This window comes from Peromyscus californicus, unplaced genomic scaffold, assembly GCF_007827085.1.
Source record: "Peromyscus californicus insignis strain IS unplaced genomic scaffold, ASM782708v3 Scaffold_19__1_contigs__length_69161282, whole genome shotgun sequence".
NCBI classification, from domain to species: Eukaryota; Metazoa; Chordata; class Mammalia; order Rodentia; family Cricetidae; genus Peromyscus; species Peromyscus californicus.
In genome coordinates, this window is record NW_026294491.1 from 20,730,277 (window position 1) to 20,754,615 (window position 24,339).

Here is a 24,339-nt window from a genome sequence, read left to right on the forward strand (position 1 = left end):
TTCTGCAGTGATCTCTGAGCCTTAGTTGTGGAAGTTGTATTGTAGATACATCCATTAGGACTGGGCTCTCCAACTCTGTATTTTTATTGGCTGTAGTTTTCTGTAATGGTCTGTGTTGCAAAGAGAGGTTTCCTTGATGAAGAATGAAGACTATACTTTTCTTTGGGAAGAATGAAGACTATACTTAGAATGCAGTTAAGGATTATGCTGCTTTAGTAAAGTGGTGGATGTAGGTTCTATTCCAACAACCCTGGTTTCACTAGCCCTGGGTAGTTGTCTAGTTTTCCAGTACTAGGCATGGTTTTCCTCTTGTTGAGTAGGACTTAAGTCCAATTAGAAAGCTGTTGGTTACTACCAAGGTATGCATACCACTACTCCACCCTCAGGGTTTTCTTGCCATGCTGGTTGTTGTCATGGTTCACAGGCTTCATAATTGGGTAGGACTGCTGGTTGCTTCCCTCCTTTGGAAGCTTGCATGGTGTCTTCTAGTAACAAGAAAGCTAGTCTTCAGGGAAGAAGCATTCAGGTCAGTTCTAGTTCAAATGTTTCTGAACACTGCTTCTGAAGTTCATAGTGTCTTCCCCAATAGGGACTTAGCTTCCACCTCTTAGGGGTCTACTAAGGGCAGTAACAATAGCCTGTATGTTTTAAGGAGTCTCTTGGACTAACAATGCTGTCCAATAACTCAAAGAAGGTCTTATCATGCCTGCTCTTGGTGTTTTTGTTGAATGGTGTTCGGCTCTTGAAGGAAGCATTGTTAGCTTAGATGAAAAATTTTTATTTAAGCAATATATGTATATTTGCACACAGACTTATTTTTGTTGTAGGGTTTTGAAGGTAGAGAGCCTCATGATTTTTCAGACATCCTTACTGTTATTTTACTCCTCCTTCATTCCTCCGATTCCTCCTTTCCCCTCCCTAGTTCAAGCCCCCTCTCTGGCTTCCCCAGTTTTCCTGATCAGATCACATGTACCTTGTTATTCCCTTCTCTCTCTCCTACCATGGCAGCAGTCCATTTTTTAATTTCCTAGTTTCTGCAGTTTCTCCCAGATACATACTCATATCTGAAGATCTGGAGCCAGGAGCCTCCAGTGAGAGAGAACTTTGACATTTGTCTTTCTGGATCTCGGTTACCCTCATTCAATATGACCTTCTCTAGTTTCAGCCATTTACCCACAAAGTTTGTGATTTCATTTTTCATTACAGATTAATGTTATTCAGTAGTATATATGTACCATATTTTCATGATTCATTGATCAATTGAAGGAAATTCAGGTTGTTTTCATGCCCTAGTTATTGTGAATAGAACAGGAATGAGCAAATATCTGTGGAGTATGATGTTGAGTCCTTTGGACATATGCCAGGGAGTGGTTTAGCTAGGCCATATGATAGATTTACTTTTTGCTTTTTGAGAATTTTCCACACTGATTTCCAAAGTAGCTGGAACAAGTTTGCAGTTCCATCCACGTGAATGAGGGTTGTTGTTTCTACATCCCCTCCAGAATGTGAGGTCAGTTATTCCCTTGATCTTTGCCATTCTGAGTGGGCTGAGATAAAAATCTCAAAGTTGTTTTGACTTAAATTTTCCTAATAGCTAGTAACAGTGACCATTTGTTGATATATTTCTTAGCCATTGTTTTTCTTCTTTTGAGACTCACTATTCAGGCCCCAGGCCCATTGTTTTTTGGAATGGGTCATTTTATTTTTGTTGTGGCTCTTTTTTTCCTTTGATTCTCTGTTATTTGAGTTATTTATATATTTATTCTCTATTATTTGAGTTATTTATATATTTATTCTGTTATTTGAGTTAGTCATATGTTCTGGATAGTAATTTTCTGTCAGATGTATGGCTGGCGAAAAGTCCTTTCTGTTTATGGGTTTTCTCTTCACCAGGTTGTTTAGTTTTATGGAGTCCCATGTGTCAGTTGTTGTCCTTATTTCTTGAGCAAATGGGGGTCTATTCAGGAAGTCTTTTCCTATGCCTATATTATGTAGGGCCAGGCTAATCATATTCTCAATGAGAGAAGCAGAACAGAAAGAATATGAACACCCATAAAAGCCTCCTGATGTTTAGGCTTAGAAAAAACACATGATCTGCTTATTACATTCTACTGACCAGTGCAATTGATAAAGCTGATCTATATTGGAGAATAAAAAGATAACATTTTTTTTTCTGGAAAAAGGGCAAAATCTCATGGCAAAGTAGTAGATACAGGGAGAAGAGGACAATTGTGGCCATTTCTGCAATTTACCACATCTTATAAGCAATATTACAGAACTGAAATGAACCAAAGCCAATTGCATGGCTACAAATCAAGAATTTTCTTTCAGTGTATTTTCTCAGTAACATTTGTCATTAAATTATGTGTTGACATTTGAACATATCACATAGGTTAGATACTTCTGGAGTTGGGGGACTTTTGAGAATAGATGATGAGACTATCTTATGCAGCCTTTTAGCTACAGGGAATAGACTTAAACAAATCCCTGAATTCCTGCGCTCTGAAAAGCTTTCCTTTCTGTGTGCCAAATCCTGCTTCTCACAATCTCTCTGTGACAGAGTGGTCAGAGATACAGCAGTGGACTTGTTCTGGAGAGATATGGACTTCCACTGCGGCCTGTGGTTCACTAACCCTTGAACAGCCTTACCCAAACTTTATTAGACTGTTTAATGTCTAGAAGGTTCCTTCCCAGGTGTCCCTCTGTCTGTCTTTCAGCGAAACCATCTTGGTTTGATGATTCTGCTAGCCTTTCCTCACACCTGCTTTTCTCCACCTCCCATTTCCTTCCACACAAATGTTTTCCCTAGCAAACTGCTTACATGTTTAAAACCCTGTTTTAGCATTCAAAATGGACTTCTCAGAAGACCTACAACCACACGTACCTCCATAAATTAAGAAAATCATAACTAAAGCTGAGAAGTTATCTTCATAAATCTGTAGAGACAGATGTAGTTATTTATAGCTGTGTGTGTCTGTCTTTTAATTTCTATGGGTGTCTTGGACAGTAGGGTATAGGAAATGTGTGCTTTGATGCTTTTTTGGGTAGGCAAAGGTGCTTGACTTCAATCTTGTTTGAGACAGGATGGCTTGTTCACACGTTGCATATGCCAGGCTAGCTAGACCATGAGCTTCTGGGAATTCTCCTAGCTCTTCCTTCCATCTCATTTTAGCAGTGTTTGGATTGTGGGCATGCATTACTGCATCTGGCTTTATTTGAATTCTGAGGGTTAGAACTGAGGTCCTCACACTTGCTCCACCACTACTTTGTTTACTGAGCCATCTCCCTGACGCTCTCCTATCCTGCTCTTGACTGACATCCCTTGTAAGGTATCAGGACATTCATGTATGTTTCTCCTTTCCCATAATGATTTCCCAAATACTTTACAACAACTAGGCTCTTCTGTTTTTCCCTCATGTGATTTGTACACTGCGTGTGTGTTACTGTTATTGTCTTTCTGCTGACAATCACTCAGGAACTGATGTGACAGCTGTGTAATTCACCAAACTGTTGGCAGACCTTAACAATCCAATAAAGCAATACTGCCTAATTGGTCCTGCTCATAAAACCCTGAGGGAGATTGTTGAAAAACTGGCTGTGATTGACTGAAATGAGAGAGAATACTCAACCTGTTGAATAGTGGTCCAGGCTATTTATTGTAATAAATGTGTATCTAAAATTTGAGTATACCAAGATGCATATTTGTATTATGCACACATGACCTCATTGAACTCTGTGTATTTCAGTAATACTTTGTCAACATAGAATCATTTACTAGATAATCATGTTCCCCTTTAGACATTACTATTTTCATCATACAAGAAGATGGAAGCGTTATCCAGGGAAGGGAAAAGAACATGATTTTGGGAGTTCATTAAATTTGAATGTTTTTGGTAAATGTTTTATTGAGATATAATTCCTACAGCATGTGATGTAAGTTTACCATTCCATGGATTTTAGTGTATTCATAAAGCCTGCAAGCATCCCCACAGTCAAGTTTAAAATAGTTAAATCAGCAAAAAAAAAAAAAAAAAAAAAAAAAAAAAAGGAGTTCTATCCCTTTAGGGTTAATCTCCAAGCTCCATTGCTTTATTCTCATATCGCTAGTGTCTTAGTTAGGGTTTCTATTGCTGTAAAGAGACACCATGACCATGGTCAACTCTTATAAAGGAAAGTTTTCCCCCATCATGATCTTGAGCTCACTTGCTCCTGGGATCCCTTCTCTCTCTTTTCAATTGAAGTCTAGGAGCTCAGCCCAGTAGCACACTGTTTTAAAGATTGCTGCTACAGCATGTACAACAGTATGCCATTTCTTTTTATTGGTCAATGACACTTCATAGTCTTTATATACCAAATTTTATTTCCCATTCATTCATTGATAGACCTCCATGTTATTCCCGCTTTCTATCTTCTATGTGCAATACCTTGGACCCTCATATATAATTTTTCAGTGGATGCTGTTTTTCATTTTTCTTGCTGTAGAACTGCTGAGTCATGACTTAAGTTGTTTAATCTTTACTGGAATTGCCAGACTGTTTTTCCACTGTGGCTGTATGATTGCCACAGTCCTTGACTTCTGGATGGCAAATGACACCTGATTGGGAAATCACCAAGCCACACAGGGTCAGACCTCACTCCCCTACTTAGGCTTATTTTTAGGTAACACTTCAAAATATACCACTTAAGTTAGTATCTGGTAAAGGCAAAGTGAGAGGTGAGTGTGGTGGATTAAATACCTCAAGACTGTTTCTCAGATAAATGGAGTAGAATTAGGAAATTTAGTGTGGAGAATCGGTTACCAGACAGTGGCTGACCCACCATGCTCTGGGGTATGGAAACTGGTGATTTCATGATCTGAGCAGTGCTTAAGCTCATTCTCACCTTTTGGTGGAGCCAGTAATATGAACAGGGTGCAAATCAGATGAACAATTTCTTAAGCACCTTTCAGATTTATGCAGTTTAATGCCTTTAATTTTATTTTAAATGCCCAAATAGAAGTGGAATAGCTCCCTGACAAGGTCTGTTCCTTGAAACCTTTTCTGTCATAATTCCCAATCAAAAAGCACTTACATATCCAGGACCGAAAGGACCTGTTCTGTTAGTAAAGTCATTTGTGTTACGACTGAACACCCCCACCTAGAGCAACTTCCTTCCTAAAAATGCTTCCAAAGACAGAGAATGAGGCATGGTCTTACACATGAACCCAGACCAAGCCATCTTTGATGTTTCTAACTTATCCCCAAGCTCCATGAGGGACATTGCATTTACACCTCCTCTTGTGCTTAGAATACTCTCCATTTCACTCATCACTCATCACTAAGTCATTCCTTTCTAAGACAGATTTTAGCAATAGCCACATTTTAGTAAAACATCATATAGAAAATGAAAAAAAAAATGAGTTTACTGGAATTTACCCCTCCTCCCCTTTTTAACAGCCATTTTTATACTATGACACTTGGAGAATGATCATAGGATTTCCTAGTGAAAAGAGTTTGAGATTGTGATGTTACCAACTGAGCAGGCTTACAAAACAGTTCTCATCTCTTTTTATTGTTTTATCCCTCTTTCCACTGGAGGTAATAAGAAGAGACGGAGTTGAATATTTCACTTTAAATTGGCTGGGTAGGCACAAACTAATACACAGATCCAGGGATATTCGATTGCCTCTATTTGTAACTTACACCTTTACCTACAGGCAGGATGCTGCACTGGAAAATTAAAGACTGAAAGAGGCATTTTATTCGGCTGCTCTTATCATCAGGCTAATGGACAGACCCCACCCCCCATTCCTGTAATGTTCTCGATAGTATTACACCTGATCTTTCCAGGCTTCCATTTGACACCTGGAATTGAAAATAAGGTAATAATAAGCCCAGGGCTTGGTGAGATTGTTTCGTTTCATGTTTTAGCTATTTCATGAGCACATTGAGAATATGTTTTTGATCAAGAGCCAGAGTTACATTTCCTGTATTTGTATGAGAATTTGAGCCTAACAGCTCTTCAATAGTCCAATTCGCAAATGTATATGTGTGCAGAAGTGCATGAGGCTTCAGAGGAAATGCATTTGCTATATCTACTTTAAAAAAAAGATGATGAAATGAATTTGCTGTATCTATTTCTTTGGAGGTGATAAAATGCCACTAGGGTCTATCACCCTGAGTTGAATTTTCAGAGTTACAAATAATGAGGATGTTCGGTGCTCACTACAATTATGCAGATAATTTAATCTCATTTCCCCAATCTCTAATTGACAAAAATACATTTTCTCTTGGTGAGTCAAAAAAAATGAGGAAGGCAATGATCCTAAAATTTCAATAGCAATTTGAGATATTGAGCATTTAAATTCCTTGTTCTAGGTAAATCGCACAAGATTGGGTCACAGAGGAAAAAAAACCATGTACTGATTTAGTTTGCTTTGCTGATCTGTGTACAAAGTCACAGTTTGTACAATGTTTATTTTACTAAATGCTACTCAGCATAAAGAAAACAAACTGACACCTGGGACTTAGCCATCAATGAGGAAGCCAGAGATGTTCTCTGGGTCAGAGCCTTAAAATCTGTCAATTGAAGAATGGGGAATAAAGAAACAAGATTACATGATTTACTAATTCCCTCTACCCAGAAATTTCCGTATCAATCAGGACACAGATTTTCTTCTGAATTTGTCTCTATGTGTTATTTTATCATGGCTGTCTATCATTAATTAGGAGACATCTGATACTATTTTAAATTTCCACTTTGGCGTATATTTCTAATAAAAAGAATACAAGTATAATCAAATATAAAAACCAGCCATTATGATTCTAAATGGTTGACATGTTCCCCATGTCTCACCTCCTGTGCTGTGTGTTGAAGGGGCACTTCTGATTCTAGGGTTGAATGTTTGGCATACCCAGTGTTGCCTAGAGATCAGAGAAGTGACAGGAAGTATGTAGGTGAGTTAGAGGGTTAAAGAAAGGACAGCATCTGCTTCTCTGTGAACTGATACCCACCCTTTCCAGTCCCCACCCACCCATCTACCCCCTTGGGGCTTTTGCAAAACTGCACAGGGTCAGGTGTAGGCCACTGATCTGCTGCTGGAGGGTCCTTGCTCTTATGTCTGGAAATGAAGAGAGAGGCTTGGATTATTTACTAAAATGACATTTGCAGCATCTAAAACCATGGCAGCTGGATGATTTAGCTGCCCTTTGGAACCATTGCCTATTCCTGCAGTGGCTCCTCCTTAGTCTACCTCAGCTATTGCTCCCTGTCACAGATGGAAGCTCTGTAGTGCCACACATAAGGCCAGAACACTAGTGCCATAAAAATAAGCGATGTTATTTTCCCTTTGGATTTCTTTTACATAACCACTGTCGCTGATGTGTCCTGTTTTCTGAAAGGTGAAGAACAGACAAGGGAATAGTAAGGATAGGAAAAAGCAATGAATAAATAATATTGCAAATATAGACATTTTATGTGCCAGAGGTCATGATTGGTTTTCTTGCTTTAAATTCAGACTTAACTTTTCAGAATTTTTTTTATTGTTGTTTGTTTTTCATTTTAAAAATCATATCTCTTATTTTTTGAGAGTATAACTCCATTTCCCTCTTTCCCTTTCCGCTCTCCAAATCCTCTTATAATACCCTAACTTGCTCTTTCATATTCATGGCCTCTTTTTTTTCATTAGTCATTGTTTCGTACATGCATATGAACCTCCTCATCTGCAATATTCTCTGGGCCTTTGGTGCAGCAATTGTACTGTAGAGGATTTCATTGGGACTAAGCTCTGCAAATCCCCATTTTGATTGGCTGTGATTTTCTGTAGGAATCTCCATTTGTTAAGCAGGTCTTAGAGCTTCTCTGTTTTGAATGATTTTTCCCCCCTATGATTTGAGCACACACATCCATATTTGCACTCACTCACATGTTACTTTAGACTCACTTAGGGAGGAAAGTACTTTGTGTGGAAACCAATTGACATAGTTTTTCTCAGAGAGAATGTTAATGATGCCAGACATATTTTTTTCTTTCTCCTTTTATTCATTTATTTGTATTTGTATTTGTATTTTTAAAAAGTTTACTTATTTTTTTTATGTGCAGTGGTGTTTTGCATACTTGTATGTCTGTGAGAGAATGTCAGATCACCTGGAACTAGAGTTACAAACAGCTTTGAGCCGCCATGTTTGTGATGGAAATTGAACCCAGGTCCCCTGAAAGAGCAGCAGCCAGTGCTCTCAATCTCCAGAACATATTCATTTATTTTTTCAAAAAGATTTTATTCATTCATTCATTTATTCACTCATTGTTGTTGTTGTTGTTGTTGTTGGTGTGTGTGTGTGTGTGTGTGTGTGTGTGTGTGTGTGTGTGTGTGTGTGTTTGTGTGTGTGTGCACCTACCCTCAGAAGCCATGAGAGGCCGTTAGATTCCCTGGAAGTGAAATTAAATGTGCTTGTGATCAAAGCTCCATATGAGTAGTGGAAAACAAATGCGAGTTTTCTGGAAGGAGAATGTGCCCTTAACTACTGAATCACTCAAAGGCCCTACTTATTTATTTTTAACTCTAGTTATCACCACAGTTATCATAAATCATTGATATCAGAGTTAACAGTCCCCCAACTTTTTTTATAAAAGGTAGCAGGTTATCAATAGATGTTTTTTACAGCCCCTCATAAAATAATAGATCTCAAAGACATTTCATAGTAGAATTAAAAAGTCTTGGTGGTGAAAGTAAAGCAAAAACAAGACCCAGAGTATCCTCCCAACTTTCATGAGGAGAGAGGCTCCTTCTATTTGCTTCCGTCTACTTCAGAGAGATGGTAGAAAGGATAAGGGGAGTGGATGTTGTTATGTGGCATGGAAAATCTTCTGAGGAAGATGCAGTTGATAGGACACTGATTGTCTTTAAAGAGTCAAGGTGTGACGGTTAGCTGCAGTTGTCAACTCGGCAAAAGTGACAGTCACATTGGAAGGAATTCTCAATGTGGGATTTTCTGAAGGGCTCTCTAACAGGCCCAAGCATGGCAAACATGGTGCCAACAGGTCTTGCCCTTCTTCCTTCCCTCTCTCTTGTTAAACTGTTAGATTACATTCCTAAAGTTAGCCCCCAAGGTCCATTTCCTTAGTTCACCACTGACTCATTCATGAGACTAAAATGCCAAGGTCTAGCTATCACCAAGGGCCAACAATCAAAATTCATTATTTGACTACACTGGGTAACATGTCCAGCCAGGACTTACCAGCTCATCCTAACACAGTCTTTCTCCTTAAAGACTACTCCTGGTGAAAGTTGTCTTTGTCTGATCCAAAGGCTGCCCCACTTGTCCTGCTGGGGTACTAAATCTTCTTTGTGATGAGAATTTGGTGTCTGGGTGTTTTCTCTGCTGACTCTGAGGCCCTTTCATTATCTACATTGGGTTGGCCTGTAGACATGTCTGTGGGGCATTGTCTCAACTCAGTTAATTGATATAAGAATACCCAGCCAAACATGAGCAGCACCATTCCCTAGGCAAGAAGTCCTGATATGGATAAAAGTAGAGAAATCTGGCTGACCATAAGCTAAAAAGCAAGTGAACATGAATGTATTCGTTGCTCTGTGTTCTTCACCGTGATGTGATGATTAGCTGTTTGAACTCCTGCTCTGACTTGCCCACTGTGATGAAGTATAACTTAGAATTATCGGCTGAAGTAAATTCCTTTCTCACATGAGTTGCTTTCTATCAGGTTTTTTTTAATCATAGCAACAGAAGTGAAACCAGAGCACAGGATATCTGAATATGAAGGGGCATTTGATAATCAGAGTAGCACAGAGGCCTCGGAGAGCTGATTTCACTAAAAAGCCAAATTTGAGATTTCTTACTGTCTACTTTTTTCTAATGTTGTCACCATTTTTTCCATCTATATTCAGATTTAAAGTGATTTGTATTTTTATTGTAGTTTTGCAAGATAAAAATCTGACTCTGTGGCCCAGCCTAACCTCAAACTCTTGGTCTGGCCTTGAACTCGGCAATTCTCCAACCATAGTCTTATAGGTATTGGGATTTCAGGCATTTGCTACTATGTCTGGTTTAAAAATAAATTTTTATTAAAATGTTCACCCCCCCCCCCATATTTCTGAGAAGAACTTAGAAATACATCACCTTTATTTTAAAATAGAGCTGGCATGTATACTCAATCATCTATTTGCAAGCTCTGATGGTTCCTGGCATGCAATTTCACCTCTATGTGACTTATTTTTTTAACATGTAAAACTGGATGATATCTGTGTTATTAATATCCCAAAGATGATGAGCAATGATGTATATAAAATCTCTTGTGAGTTATACAATTCAATCGACATGCAGCATTTTACCATGTGGGTTGCTTGGACTGTTTCTATATACTCAGGTTTTAATATTTTAAGTCTCTCAGAGAACATACAAAGTGAGACTGCATTTAATTACAGCGTCAATACAATTCAGTTTTCCTATTATACTTGTGTTGAGGGTTGTATATGAAGCTTTCAGTAACTTCACAGTGCCCTGTGGGCTGTGCATTAGCAAGAGATCATTGCACTTGAGATTCTTTTCTTCATTAGGCTTATATTAAATCACGGAATTGTAAGACATTTTACTCTTTGATCAGGAAAACCAAATTCCAGCAATTTAGAGATGCTAAACTCTGTACCCAAGATTTTGGGAATGTTTATCTTCTTCTCTGGGTTTGTATTTGCCACTCACAAGCATCCTATTAAAATAGCTAATACAATTTCTTAGTAAGCATATATATATATATATATATATATATGTGTGTGTGTGTGTGTGTGTGTGTGTGTGTGTGTGTGTGTGTCTTTTTGTTGGTTTGAATAGGTATGGCCCCCATAGACTCATGTGTTTGAATGCTTCATCTATAGAGAGTGGCACTATTAGGAGATGTGGAATTATTGGAGTAGATGTGGCCTTGTCAGAGGAATTGTGTCACTGTGGAGGTGGGCTTTGAGGTCTTACATGCTCAAGCCATGCCCACTATGACAGTTCACTTCCTGTTACCTACAGAACCATATGTAGAACTCTCAGCTCCTTCTACAGCACCATGTCTGCCTGCATGCTACCATGCTTCTTGCCATGACAATAATAGACTAAACCTCTGAAACTCTAAGCCAGCTCCAATTAAATGTTTTCCTTTATAAGAGTTTTCTTGGTCATGGTGTCTCTTCACAGCAATAGAAACCCTAACTAAGACAGTTTTCAAGAAAAAAGAATGAACGTTTTGATACATTATATTCCTATGATAGTATCTGAATTTCATTAATCTCAGAAGCCCTTTTGAAAATATTGTCCACTTAGTGATTGAATCTTTGGAAGATAACATACATACTTTTGGAAGTATGCCCCTACTTGATATTCATGACTTGCAGGAAACAAGCTGCCATCAGAAGGAATCGTGGGAGGAAAGGGGGAAAAGAAGAGACAAATGAGTAATGACAGAAGGTGAAAGGAAAGGAAGAAAAGAAATGACTAATTTTTATTTTAAAACTGCGTGCCAGGGTTTTACCTAAGCTGAGCAATTACATTCTCTAGAAAACCCCTTGAAATAATTTTACCTGTTTACATTTATAGAAAATAATGATTATAAAAATCAAGTGGACCAAACCCGATGTTTAGTAATGGCAAAGATAATATTCACATGACAAAGACAATGTTACTATGGTATACTGCTGGAATCTAGGCAGTTTTCTTCAATTATTTAATTTATTAACTTTACCTTACAAGTAGTTAATGAGCCTGTTGCTAGAGTTTTCCTGCCTGGCCCACAGTCAGGACAAATCTCTCTCACCCGCCAGTCCCAAGCCGCTCAAACCCGATCAAGTAAACAGAGACACTTATATTGGTTTCAAACTGTATGGCCGTGGCAGGCTTCTTGTTAACTGTTCTTACAGCTTAAATTAATCCATTTCTATTAATCTATACCTTGCCACGTGGCTTGTGGCTTACCGGTACTTTACATCTTCCTTGTCCTGATGGCGGCTGGCAGTGTCTCCCACTCAGCCTTCCACTCCCAGCTCTATTCTCCTCCTTGTCCCGCCTATACTTCCTGCCTGGCCACGGACCAATCAGTGATTTATTTACTGACCAATCAGCAACACATTTGACATACAGACCATCCCACAGCATGAGCCAAAACTATAAGCATGGAATTTTGAATGTAGTTAGGGATAAAAATGATGAAAATACACCTGGATTTATGTTCTCATGAGGCTTAAAGATAGGCGGGACTGATGGATCAGGAAATACACAATTGCAATATGATTTCAAACTCATGTTATAGATGAAATGTAAACGTACATGTTTAGACCCTTGGACCCTGTGTGCTCTGTAGGGCCTTTGGCATTAATTACCATTACTTTGTATTTTCTGTGTATTTGTTGCTTCTGGTGCTCTTGTGAGTGGCTGTCGGCTTTACCAGCAGGTCTGGAGCCTGGATCTCATCAAAGCAATTACAACACTACACTGGAGGTCTCCCTCTCCAGTGTCTTACGATTTGTTACATTCTGAGTCATTTAACATTCCAAGCAGAACGATTTATTAATTTACTGCTGAGAGAGAAGCTGGCCGATTATTCTGTATAACTCATGAAAACAAAGATTAGAAATTATGACAAGAAAAGTGGTCAGAAAAGAAACTAATATATTTTTATTATAAATTTATGCTAATGTGTCCTCAGTTAAGAGTGAAATAACTGTATCCACATAGAAAAAAAAAATAAATCAGAAATGAGCATACCTGCTCAAAAGAGAAACTGGAGAGGCAAGTCAAATGGCATGCAATACTTGCTGGCTTGATTCTAGAATATAAAGGTCTCTGTAAGTGAGGCCATTGGACTATGAAGTATTTTTCTTCTGAAAATCTTGATCTTGACAATGTTTTAAAGATAGGAACATTTGATGCATTTTAAGTAAGTGAACTCACTTATGATGTGTATGTCCTTTGAGATGGTTTCAGAGGCAACATGGGGAGACATTGCAGCATTCCTATGCTGGGATGAGAGAGAGTGAGAATATTTTCACAGCTTCAAAGCATGCCCCATTCCATCACCACGCAGAGTGCTGCAAAGGCATGCTTGTTCCTTGAACAAAGATTCATAACCCCTCAGTAAGATACTTTCAAATTCAATAAAAAGTACATTTTAGAAATCATATGCCATGATCAAGTTGGATTCACTTCAGAGATGTAGACACATTTAACATATGCAAATTGATAAATGTAATACAGTATCTAAACTGAACCAAGGACAAGAATCACATAATTGATCAGGTCTTGTAGTGCACACTGGTAGTCCTAGCACTTGGGGATAGAGGCAGGAGGATCAAGAGTCTAGCTGTCTTTGGCACAGTCAGTGCTGCATGGGAGCCTCTCTCATAGAAACAACCAAAAATAATGGAAAAACAGAGTTATGCAACCATTTTAATAGATGCAGAAAAAGCCCCTGACCCCCCCCAAAAAAAAACCACGATAAAGATATGAAGAAAACAAATAAAAGGTTCATTTGTCTCAACATGATTAAAGTTACACAATCAAGGTTACATGACTAAGCCAAGAGAGTACTGAATGTACAAGGTGGAAAACATCATCTCTAAAATCCCCTACAAGCCGGGCGGTGGTAGTGCACACCTTTAATCCCAGCACTTGGGAGGCAGAGTCAGGCAGATCTCTGTGAGTTCAAGACCAGCCTGGGCTACAGAGTGAGTTCCAGGAAAGGTGCAAAGCTACCCAGAGAAACCCTGTCTCGAAAAAACAAAGCAAAAACAAAACAAAACAAAAATTAAAATCCCCTACATGCAACAGGGTTACCGCTAATGCAACTCTGGCAGATGAGCTGGTGACCCTCAAATTCTTTTAAGGCACAAGTCTAACCCAAAGTTTAAATACTTCCATCAGCTGTTGCTCTGTCTGTCACTGAGCTGTAGTCTTGGTGTTTTTGTATATCTTCCTAGATTTCTGTCACCATTTGCCTCCTGACCTCTGCCTTCAGATGGATTTTAAATGTCATTGACTTTGTGCTTTCTTCTCGTTCTGCTTTCTGAGAGAAGGCGAGTGTCGACTTTTCAGCCCTATGCAGTGTTTGACCGCAAACTGACTCTCTGCTCCTGGACCTTCACCTGTGCTATCTATAATGCCTGGCTACATCTGTTCTGATTTCACTGTCTTAGTTGGAACAAAATTGTCTTTATTATTCTGAATGAGTGTAAGTTTCCCGTAAGTAGTGTACTGCTTTGGTGAATTTTAGTACACTGTATTATCCTATATTTGTATTTAGATTATAATTAGAATGGTAGTGAACTGTTACATACAATAGACAATGGTGTCATGTGAATACCATGACCACAAGCAATGTACAGAAGAAAGGGTTTATTTTGGCTAATGGTTCCAGAGCGCTAAGGGCCCATCATGGCAGGGGGGCATGGCAGCCAGGAGTACACATGGCAGCAGGAGCAGGAAGCTGAGAGATCACATCTTCAACCACAAACACAAAGCAGAGAGAGGAAACTAGAAGTAGTGGGATGGAGTGGACTCTCAAAAGTCCACCCTCAGAGATGCACTTCCTCAGCAAGGACACGTCACTTTCCCAAACAGTGTCACCAGCAGTGGACCAAGTGTTCACATAACTGTCCATGGGGGACATTCTCAAACCACCACACCTATTCTCAAAGAAATAAATTTTGTCAATAAGCTTTCTATATTAGGCCATCTTATGTTTAGTAGAGAGAGAGAGAGAGAGAGAGAGAGAGAGACAGACAGACAGACAGACAGACAGACAGACAGAGACAGAGAGAATCTATCTTATATTTTTGATAGTGATTACATGTAATATCCATATTTTCCTAAGTTTGACTTTAAGATGTCAAACACCATGCCATGTTAAAATTGTTAGCTCCCCATAACATTTCAAACACCCTGATATATAGTGGTAAATGTTATACATGTGAAAATTCTGTGGTTTCGAAAAGCCAGAACCAGAGTATGACAAGGAAACTGTGTTCCAAGGAATGTTAGGATATTAAAATGCCACTAGGTGTTGCAAAACCTAGATTTTCATGGGGATTTTGATTTAGGTGATTTATATAGACTTGTTTATCACAGACATTCTTCCAGCCTCACTAATCATATGCATCCTCCAGGTCTGTGAGAACGGGGAAGGCTTTTCTGTGGAATTACTATTAAGGAGTGTTTTATAGAAAACAGACTGGTGAATTGGCACCAGGTTATTCCTTTCCAGTGGGTGTATTAAGATTCATTAATTGCTTTTATTTGGCAGAAAGTCTTTGTTCTTAGTTGGTAACTGGCTTCCTGCGTTGATTGGCAGCCACATTGCTATAGCAACATAGAAAATAGGGTGCTTCCAGCCAGGGAAGTTTTATTTCATGTAGAAGACTTTGTCACCAGTTTTATCAAGCTGAAATTTCCAGAAAAGAAAATATACTTAGAAAATATAGTTGAAAAATGGCTGAAACTTATTGAAGATCACCTATTAGCTTGGAAACTGCGTTGAGAGTAGAATAGATTATGATGTGTTTGCAACTCATGAGTCACGATTGCTCTGTGTTATAACACAAAAGCTTAGGCATGCCCTAGGAATATAAATTAGAGCAATTCTTTTGATGGCACTCCTACATTTGAACCTGCAAATATGAAATGTCTTTAATCTGCAAGAACAAAATACATTATACCAGTTTCTTGTAAAGAATGTGGGGAAGGAAGCCAAGGAGCTATGTGGGCCACTTCAGTGTTAGGCAGATATTTAGTGCTTTCAAACACAATTAGTAAGGAGGGCATAAAGAAGCCGCATAAAGATGCAAGATGGCAACGAATAAGAAATGAACTGAAATGCTAATGATTTGCATACCTCTTTCTCTGAAGCAAGGTTCAGAGAGAAGGTATGTATGCGCATACAGAGAAGCTGAAGAGAGGTGCCCACTGTTTCTTCCTATAGTCATGTTAAAATTCTCATTAGAGAGCACTTTGTATGTGGACAAATGGCCACCTGTTCTCTGGAAAGCCTTCCAACCTGCTATCCAAAGAACTACATAGTAGAAATAAACTTTGGTTTCTGTGTCATGCAAAGTATATCCCACTAACTTCCGGGCATATTATATGTATCACCATTATTTTAAAAGTTTGTGTGTGTGTGCATGCACGCACATGTGCATGCACATGCTTGTGTATGTGTGTGCTCACAGAGACCACAAGAGGCCAGTGGATCCCTTGGAGCAGGGGTTACAGGCATTTATGAGCTACATGATATGAGCACTGGGATCTGAACTCGTCTTCTCCTATAGCAATGTACACTTAACTACTGAGCCGTATCTCCAGCCCTAAATAATAACCATTATTTTAATACTCATTGTTCAACTACTTTAAGACCACTAGCTGTGTGGACAAGAAAGGGAGGCAAACAAAAAATGATCACAATAGACCTGTGCTTTAAGGATAGGTGATTTAGAGGAAAGATATATTGGTGAGGGATATAATGAGATGTCCAGTTTCTTGTGGAGCATAGAGACTATCTCATAAGAGAGATTTGTGAAGTATCCCTAAAGTTATTGTAGTTGCAAAACAAATATTTTTTTTTCATGGACAAGTCAATAAAATTCATTGCTGCAGCATAGAAGGCAACGAGACCATCAGCAGTTAGGCTATCTTCCATGACACTGGGACTTCAGAGGAAACAAGCTAATTACGTACTATAGAACCCATTTGACTTTGATGTCACCTTGACAGTGCTAGAGAGTCCTAAGAACATACCGACCAACAAAAACTGAGCTCCATCCTATTTCTGTCTCATTTGACTAACCATAACTTAATGTTATGATTAGAACATTCTATCTCCCAAACAAAGCCTTGGTTTGAGAATTCTAAGAATTTTTTTCCAGAGTTGTTTATTATTATTATTATTATTATTATTATTATTATTATTATTATCCTGAACTCAGTTAAATTATCCAATCTGAGATAGATTGAACTAGTTGGTTTTTGCTAGATCCTATTCCCACCTTTTCAGTCACAAAGTAGACTCATTCCAGGAATCACAGAAATCCAATAGTTGGGACAGACTGGACAGGGAATTAGATTTTGGGGAGACTGTTAGTACTGTGCATCAAGAAGCTAAACCTTGTAATTATATTGGACATTTTCTGGAGGGCAAATTTTCTTAAAGATTTTTGAGATGAGAAAAAAAAAATACATTTATATTTCCTTTTCCTTTTTTAAAGAGTGAATCTGTACTCAGTTTGAACCAGACAAAGGGTTTTTTTTTTGTTGATGTTGTTATTATGACTGTTTATTTCTCCTGATATAAGTCTTGCCTTATTACATTCCTCTTGTGCGATTTCATGCATAATTAAATATTTGAAAGCCAAACTTCACATTTTGCCAAAGGAATTAGTTTTGGCACAGACAGCCTTTTATTGGCCTCTTCCATTACCCACAACAGGAAATAAATGAAGGAAAAAGGTGACATGAGGAGGTCTGGGATGGAAAAAAACAATCACAAAACAGAGACGGGCTGGTTCATGCTGCAGCTTATTGAGATGCCAGAAATCCTGCAGTTTTGTGTTGATTTCCTCCCAGATGAATCTGGCAGATTTCAAGATTTTTTTTTCCCCCAAATTGTGCCTGCTTAAGCAAAAATATCATTTTTATGTAACAAACTTTGATCAACTGCCCATTTAGTATTGAAACAAATATTGTTAAAGATTTTCTTGCCTCAGGGGTTATGTAAATGGAAAAACACCAGTAACTTCATTACTTATTTTCAAACCCACGTGACTTGTGAAGTGCAGATAGCGGATTAATTCATGAGCCACAAAGAACCTTAAGCCACGTGCATGCTGCTTATGAAGGAATGATTACAGTTTATGTGGAACCATGGCACCATAAAATTGTGATGTCAACTTCAGACTTTTCAAATTAAAGAGGCAATATTAGCATACTTATTAAAGATGACTTGATTAAGTTTCAAAAAACCGTTTACATCATGGATATAATAAGGCAAAACATCTATCATATATTGACAATGCTACCCACACAGGTTTCCAAGAGACATGCTAACCCAATATGGTTTGTTTCTGGAAGAATTTACCATGGAATAAATGTGTTGCATATTGAATATTGTGTATTGCATGTTGGACAGTGAAATAGTATATTTTAATTCAATGCATTGCTTAGAGAAAATCAGAAGCTAATGAATTTCTTCTCTGCATTGAATGTCTGGTTTAATTCTTTCCTGGCCTCACTCTTTGATACTTCATCAATATCTAGTTGACCCTGAGGTAAGACACCTGATTTACCTCCTGCCATTCTAGAACCCCAGAGAACATTCTAGAAGTCACAAAATATCAATGACCTTAAGATAATAACATATGTGTATATATGTATATATATTATATATCATTCAGAGATTTATATGAAATTACAAATTGAAAGTTATTTGACTTTAAATAAATCTCTAGAAGAAGTAAAACAAACTTAAAGATTCTGTACTTAAATCCAACAGTATTATTTCTATTTTGGTGCTATAAAAAGGGTATATTTCATTCTTTCTTTAAAAATTTTAATCTATCTTTTCTTATTTTTCTACACTTAATGTGTATTTTTTATAGAACAATGGAATTAAGTAAAAATATAATAAAACTTGGAGGTGTCCTTGTAATGAAAATAGAACTCCTTGACTTTCCTTAAATAATTTGTTTAAATGATGTGACCATTTTTCTTCTCTTACTAATACAGGGCAAAAGAAGCGTGAACAGGATTCATTGGTTCACATGAAGAAGTTGTAGGCACATTGCCATTTATAATGCACTCTAAATTAGTTGGATAAACACATCATTTCAAAGGCAAGGGACAATGAAATTCTTTTAGCTCATTCACTTCTCAGAAATTCCAGGTTGGGTCATTTGAATGACCCTAGCATTAGTAAGACCTAATACATCATCTCTTAAAAATATTAAATTTGGGCTGGGAAGATAGTTTAATTGGTAAAGTTCTTATCTTGAAAGTGATCACCAGAACTAATGTAAAAAGGTGTAGTATAATCAAAGTGCTAGGCCAACTGAGACAGACAGATCTCTGGGGTTCATGGTCTGCAAGCCTAGCCTGTTTGGTGAGTTCCAGGGTAGTTAAAGGCCCTGTCACAAACAAATGAACAACAGCAACAAGGACAAAAAACATGGAAAGTGTCTGATGATGGATATGTGAATTTGTCTTCTGCTGCATGCACACAAATGCATGTATACTACTAGCACACACATGGAGACTACATACATTCATATATATATACACACACACACATATATATGTATGTATGTATATATATATATGTACTTGTACATACCAACACACACAACACATTAAATTCGTTAGGATTGGCCTTTAAATATCATTATGAGTGAGCAGATACAGTTGATGTATTCCCCAAGTCTTTACAGTAATATAACAAGTAATTTTCAACAACTTTTATAATTTTCTCTCATGTATGTCGAATACAAGACTCCTGTTCTCAGTTGGGTAGCCATATGCACTGTGCAGTTAACAACACTTATCAGTAACATGTCCTGCATCTGACTGTAATGATGTGTTATCTATTATCATTCAGAGAATGAACTGTCATGGCACCATGAGTGATATTTCTCTATCCTATGCTAAGTCTACTTGCAAGTTTCATGAAACTGCTATGCTATGTTCCATAACACTATACAAGGATTCCCATTTTTTCACATCCTCACCAGCATCTATTGTCATTTTTGATGGTAGCTAGTCTTCCTGGAATGATACACAACCCAAAAAGCCAATGAGATGGTTACTGTGGCTTTGATGAGTATTTTCCAATGATATTGAGCATTTTCCCATATGCCTTTTAGACATTACACCATCTTTCAAAAATGGTTACTCAGTCCCTTTTCCTATCACCATTTACTTTCTAATACTGAGTTGAGTCCCTCATAAACTTTGCAAATTAACCCGTTATCAGACATAAAATTTGAAAACATTCCTTCTATAAGTGATCTCTTTCCTCTGGTAATTCTTTGTTGTACTGAAGCTTTTGAGGGTTGATTTGACCCTGTTTGTTTTTATTTTTGTTACAACAACATAGACAAATCAGATTATTATGCTAAATGAAATAAAGCAGGCATAGAAAGCTAAATATTGAATGTTGCCACTTAAAAGTAAAATGTAAGAAATTGATCTCTTCAAAGTTCAGGGTAGAGCGGTTGTTATCGGAGGCTGGGGAGAGAACAAGGCAGTAGATGAGAAAGGTTGGAGATTGTCACAGTTAGGTGGGAAGGCTGGTTAAGTCACAGCTAGGTGGTGCGCCATGCATCTCAAAAGCACAACAAAAGGATCTTCAGTCTTTTCCCCATAAAACGATAGATGACTGAGGAGACATCTTTAACACAATGCAAACACTACATGACATATATATGTAGTAGAATCCTGCAATGTCCCTAGATATGTACAATTATGATCTTCTTATGTATCGGTTAAAATAAGTTACCTTTTTCTTTGCAAAGGCTGATATATTTGCCAGTCAATGCACATCCTCCAAACTTTGCACTAACCATCACAGATCAAGATCAAGGTGCTGCTTGCTTTTGTTTTTTTTCTGACAAGACATCAATAACTGCAGTTTTGGGTAGTGGGATTTGATGATGATTAAGGACTGATTAATACATGCCTGTGAATTGTTTCCTTTCTGAGCAAGCACCGACAGTGTCCGCACACGAGCCTTGTCTACAGTAACTGCACTTCACAAGATGCTGGACAGCAGGGACTTTGTGGGCAGTGTGCATTTTTGGAGCTTGCATTTTAGAACTGAGCCCCCTCCATCCACACACTTATCTGGCATTATTGTATTCAGTTTCTGGTTTCTCAGCATTCAAATGACAGGCAGAAAGACAGACCTAGTGTTATCTCAATGCAAGGTGTGGACACCGCTGAAAATTCTTCTACTAGGAAATCTTTGGCTTGCCGGCTGCCAAGAGCACCCCCTACAAATTCCTGGCATGGAATAGCACACCCCATCCCCTTGCTCCATTGTGTTTTCTTATCATGTCCTGGCAGAAAGAAGAGACAAAATTCTTTTGAATGAAGGCCCTGGAGTGTGAAATTTGTAATATGTGGAATCTAGGTTTGCTTTGGTGTTGTACCAGATTGCAGGGGCCAAGCATCAGTGACATTTCATAGGTCTGCAAGCATAGACCCAGGCTTCAGAGCAGGTGCAGGATTTAAAATGGCATGGTAGGCATTTTCCCTGTCATTTTCATTTATTTATGTGGCTTTAGCCACCTCTTGATGCTCAATAATGAAGAGGCAAAGCCAGAAATTTGCAAAAGGGAAAAAATACCTCTGTGGCTTCAACTCAAAAATAAATGGTGACTTTGAAAGGAAGTAGCACATCCCAACATCAGTTCTATATAAGATCCCAAAATAATATAATAATAGGGATTAAAGATAGGAAATTAGAGAGTTCCACATTTTTTAAAAAAGGTAACACTGGGGGAAATTGTAGACACTAATTTTTGTGGAGTATTTGAGATTTGATGTTAGGTTTTAGTGGTACACTTAGCCCAAGCAATACATGACCTTTCAAGGACTTGCTGTTTTGAGTTTTTTTTTGTAAGGTTTTTAAATAAAAGTCCTCAGGAGTCAGCATCCAGGTGAGTTGTCTGCTTTTTAACTGTTTAGATAATTTTTACTCTTGCTTTGATATATATATATATATATATATATATATATATATATATGTACATATACATACATACACACATATATATATGAATATTAGATATATTATTATCTATTCATAGAAGGAGGACCCAAAGGCCCAGCTACAGGATTTTATAAGAGCATAGTTAAGAAACTGGATTTTTAAGGCCATTGTAGATTTCAAATTTTTTTCAAAGGTTTTTTTTTTTTTTTTTTGAGGCAGGGTTTCTCTGTGCAGTCCTGGCTGTCCTGAAACTCACTCTGTAGACCAGGCTGGCCTCAAACTCACAGAGATTCACCTGCCTCTGCCTCCCGAGTGCTGGGATTAAAGGCGTGTGCCACCGTGCCTGGCAAGATTGTGGCACTTTTAAAGTTGTACTGTATTGTGTTATTAACCTATGATTGGGGCATGAAGGAAAGGTTAAAGTGATGTGCTTATATGTCAGAGTTGACAAAGGATAGATTGTGCTGGTTAGTTTCTGCCAACTTGACACAAACCTTGGTATACCTGGGAAGAGGGAATCTCAATGGAAGAATCGCATCTATCAGATTAGCCTGTAAGCATGTCTTTGAGGCATTTTCTTAATTGCTAATTGATATAAAAGGGCCCAGATCACTGTGGGTGATGCCATCCCTGGACGGGTAGGCCTGGGCTGTGTCAAAGGGTAGCTGAGTAAGGCAGGGGAGCAAGCCAGTTAGCAGCATTCCTTTTGAGTGTCCACTTTTGTTCCTGACTCCATTCGTACCCTGAGTTCCTGCCCTGACTTCCCTAAGTGATGTGCTGAAACATGTAACATGAAATATACCCTTTCCTCCCCACCCTGACAGGGAGGATATAATTATAGTGGAAACTGAGAAAAATGAAAATTTAGTTCAAATATCTGATATAATAGCAACCTTGACTCAATATAGTAACCATCTTAAATACTAAACATTAAGGGTGTTTGAATTAATCAGCAAATATAAGAGCCCACTCCAAGAACACAAAGCTAAACAGACAGCATTATTTAATATATGGATAGCAATAATTTTAGGCAAATGAAATGAAATATTAGACTAAAACAAAGTCAAGAACAAGAAGACAAAGTTGGGAATGTGATGAAATAAGATTTAACTCACTGTGTATGCTAAAATGAGATATGTTTGTGGGGTTTTCATTTTCATCTATTTTCATTGCTTGTTCTCTGATTTTGCTTTTAAACTATAGTTAGAAAAAAAACTAAAAAGGTGGTAAGCCATTTATTCTTCCATAAAGAAATACAATAGCAAGTGATAATGTTCCAACAAGCCAATACTGAAAACACTATTGATTTTTATAAATAAAAATAGTTCCTATGTGTAGTAAAGGAAAATGTAAATGTTCTGGCCAATCAGAGAAAGAAATAATTCATTTATACTGTGGATGTCTAGATTCTTTGGATGATAAGCATATGGAGATGTTTAAATTAAATATGATCAAATACACATGATTTATAAAAAGCAATCTCTTGTTTTATTTTAGTGCATTATTTCATCATGATACTTTTACTTAATTATATTTTGTATAATTATCATACAAGCTTCAAGAGTGCTGAAAATGTATGAGAATATGAACCTTAAAAATGAACATGTTAGAACAGAACATCCTTTGGTGTTTGTCATAGCCAAGAGTGGTATGTTCATTGTAGCTTTATTCATAATAGCCAGAAACTGTAAACAACCTAGATTTCCCCCAACTGAAAAATGGATAAAGAAAATGTGGTACATTTACACAATAAAGTATTACTCAGCTGTTATAAAACAACAGCATCATGAAATTTACAGGCAAATGGATAGAACTAGAAAGAAAATCATCCTGGGTGAGGTAACCCAGATCCAGAAAGACAAATACGGTATATATTCACTTATAAGTGGGTATTAGCTATTAAGTAAATGATGATCAAGCTACACTCCACACACCCACAGAGGTTAGGTAAAGAGGATGGCTGGGACAGGGAGAGCTGGGATGAGGCGTCGATCCCCCTTGGAAGGGGAAATAGAATAAATTTTGATGGTGGACTGGGGGCAGGTGGAGAAAGGAGCAAGAGAGATCAGGTGGTGGGGAGGGATGGAGATAGAGAGTGTGGGGAGAGACAGCCTGAATGTGGGGATTGGGGGTTTGTGTGGAAACCTAATGCAGGGGAAACTTCCTAGACTCTATGAAGGTGATTCAAGTGAGGACTCCTAGTAATGGAGGATTTTTTTTTTTTTGTAGCCAGACAGGGTTTCCAGTGGTGGGACTAGGTTGCATTCTGTTGAGTTGTTGGCTAAGGGGACCCTGTGGAAAGCCCTAAACAACCCAGGTTGATGCTAAGATAGAAGGTTGCTCTCTGAAAACTGACATGGAGGCCTCATTGCCAAAGACAACATCCACACGGCACATGGAATGTAAAGATGTCTTATTTGTGCCTACATAGAGCCTTCACCCCATGTCCTAGTCTCTGTGGGCATTAGGAGGGTACTCTGCAGAATGCCAAAGAGAAACCTGGACACCAACCCAGCCACAAAACCCTCACTTACAATTTGTGCAACCTGCGAGATGTACTGGGGCAATGGTAGTGTAGAACTTGTGTGAGTGGCCAACCAATATCTGGTTTAACTTGAG